This window comes from Notamacropus eugenii, chromosome 2 (genome assembly GCF_028372415.1).
Source record: "Notamacropus eugenii isolate mMacEug1 chromosome 2, mMacEug1.pri_v2, whole genome shotgun sequence".
NCBI lineage: Eukaryota > Metazoa > Chordata > Mammalia > Diprotodontia > Macropodidae > Notamacropus > Notamacropus eugenii.
Genome location: NC_092873.1, coordinates 147,724,712 through 147,727,607, shown reverse-complemented (window position 1 = coordinate 147,727,607; position 2,896 = coordinate 147,724,712). Strand labels below are relative to the sequence as shown.

Below are 2,896 nucleotides of genomic sequence, written 5' to 3'. Positions count from 1 at the left end.
ATAGAGTGGATAGAGCGGGGAGTCATTTTATATGTTTTACTCATTTCATGGATTACCATGGTCAATTTTTTCTCCCAGTTTTCTAACCTGTGATGATATGCCATGGCATATCTAACTAGATTGCTTTAAAAAGAATGAAAGAAAGGAAGAAAAAAATAAAGAAAAAATAAAAAGGGCTTAATCTGTTGTAGAAACTATACTCAAAATCTATCCAGCATGGTAAACGATTTCCGAGTTTCTGGTCCCATGGCATAGCTTGTGAGACCTTTTTGTCACTTCCATGAAGAGATTTGCTGATAAATGTTTAACAACTGTTTATCTAAGGAAAAGACAGAAATGACTAGAAACAAACACAACATTTTTAAGTTTAATCTGTATTTTTTAACAGTTTCTTCATAAATTTCTTTAGGCAATCAACAAAGCAATCAACCAAGCCTTAATTTATGGCATTTGCTAATTTCTGATGTGCAGATGCTCACAATGAAAATCCAATAATTTGTTCTTTTTCTTTTTCTTTGTTATTCCAAATATTTTAATAAGAGTTCTCAGCTAAGTATTTAAAACACCAGTTTGTGAGGATAAACTCCATTGGAGAGAGAGAATACAGAATGCAGATAGCCACAAAGCTGAGGAATTTTCTTGATTTGGGGCAGGATCTGTGAGTCCACTGTTTTCTGATTAGCCTTGCGCTGCTCTATAATCCCGTTTTTCTCTTTTTCTGTATCAAAAATCTCTCCTTTTTGGTGTGTCGATTTATGGAGCCTCTTCTTCTTGAAGTAAGCATCAGTAAAATGATTTGAAATTTTTACACCTGAAAGGTTAACCCTGGTAGATGTGGCAATGATAAATTTCGTATGGGTCCTTCTCAGAGGAACACAGTTGATGGTCAGAGGTCCAGTCACCAGTAGCAAGCCACTAGCCAGCTGCTTCAGGAAAACCACTTGCTTGACCCTGTGGTGGCCAGTGAACATAGTCAAAATGGTGCCTGGGGCGATGCTAGCTCGAAGTCTCCTCACATGCTGGCTGAAGGGCATTTTGCCATGACTTAGCAGCTTTCTAGGCACATCTTCAGTAGGGTAATACCTAGGCATTTTGCAAATCTTTACCACGTGGGTTCCTCCATTCTTATAGCCACCAACTGGCTTTGAGATAGTAGCAGGTACCTTCTCTTTCTTTTTCCTTTCAATCCGGGTTTTTGGTGCAGCATGTTTTTGCTTGTACATGGTTCTCCAGGAATACATTGCAGACCTGGAGTGCCTACCAATCCCTTGGGCCAGGACTGGGTTCCAACTGCAATGCTTTCGAGGCTTTTTCACTACCTTTTCAGCCACATCTTCCTTTTTGCTCTCTTTTTTTTTCCTTTTTAACCTTCTTTTCCTTTGGTTCCTTTGGGGGCTTTTTGTCTGCCATCTTGAGGGATAGGAAAGAGCAATTTGTTCTTGAGAGCTAGTATACACTGGCTACAGCATATCCCAGCCTCCATGGTACAATAAGGCATCAGAGTTAGTTGGTTGTGTTTGTCCTTTGTTCTTGAAGAGAATATGACATCAAGATGATAACATGACTAGCAGTTGACTTTTATTTGAGTGAGGAAGGGTTGTGCAAGGTCACCAGCCTCACTTTCTCCTCCAGAGCCATCTGAGTCGAGTGGCCTGATATTCATCAGGATGAGTGGAGATGGCCTAGGTTGCAATGCGAGACCCTGGCCATTTTAGGCTAAGTTCTTATCATATTTCCACTTTGAGGGAGATATACCCATGCAATGAATAGCACTCTTAAGTAGTTACTCAAAGAATGGCCCCTTTTCATTAAAAAAAATCAAACTAGGAGGGGAAGACCCTCAGAGTTCCTGTGCAAAAGAGAAACAGTTACTATTTAGTATTTACATTCACTCTGTGCTAGGTGAGGGGGGACCTGTTGTCCAATCTATGAGCTCTAGAGTGAATTGGACTTAAGGCTTGGTCTTTGAGCAAGAAATCTATACAGTAAACCCAAAGGAAAAATGCAGCTTTTGGTCATGGAAGCATACCTTCCCTTGGGTAAGGCACCCCAGACAAAAATGGAGAGAACAGAAGAGCAACAGAGAGGAAAGAAAAAGAGAGGAGAAGAGAGAAGAGGAGAGGAGAGGAGAGGAGAGGAGAGGAGCTGCTACTCACTCACAGGCTGTGTTTGTCTTTCATTCTCAAAGAGGACCATGACATCAAGATGATGACATGATTTGTAGTTGACTTTGATTTGAGTGAGAAAGGGTGGTGCAAGGTCACCAGCCTCACTCTCTCACAGGCTCAGAAGAGTTGTGTCTTCCTAAAGTTCACACAAAAGACTTGGAGTTTGAATTTAAATCTTCTGTTTCTAAATGCAAAGCTCCCCTCACCTTCACCTCTATTCTACACTAATTTACCTCTGTGTGTTTAGTTTTATCTTTTATGCACCAATGGTTTCAAATTATCTAGAAACTCTTCTTCAAAAATAAATTAGATTCAACTGAAGAATGGGAGATCCACCAGGAAGCCAGTGTCATTTGGATATTCTACTTACATGGCCTTCCTCATTCTAGGCAACATCAAGATATTTATGAGGTGCTTGTAAAAATCTTCTAGTCTAATAACTTTATTTTATAGATGAGGAAAGTAAGGCCTATGGAAGTTAAGTGGCTTGCCCAGAGTCACATAGGCAGAGACTGGTGGTAGGAAGAGAAAATAAATGCTTGTTAGGTGAAGGGGAAAGAAAGCAATTTTGATAGGATGATCCTCAAAAGAGGAGGGTTTGCTGAATTTGGCTAGTAGACTGAGAGTCTAATTCCACTATTCTGAGTGAGTTGAGGGGAAGGGTGAGTCAGGACAGTTCCAGACTCTGGTATACAATATCCATTTCTTATTGACTGACTTTCTGATGC

The 2,896-nt window shown here is 40.3% G+C and overlaps 1 pseudogene; it reads right to left on the bottom strand.

Annotated features, from left to right (window-relative positions):
• Positions 1-441: 441 nt before the first annotated feature.
• LOC140526434 (large ribosomal subunit protein eL6-like) lies at positions 442-1,410 on the bottom strand (annotated as a pseudogene).
• Between the last annotated feature and the right edge of the window lie 1,486 nt (positions 1,411-2,896).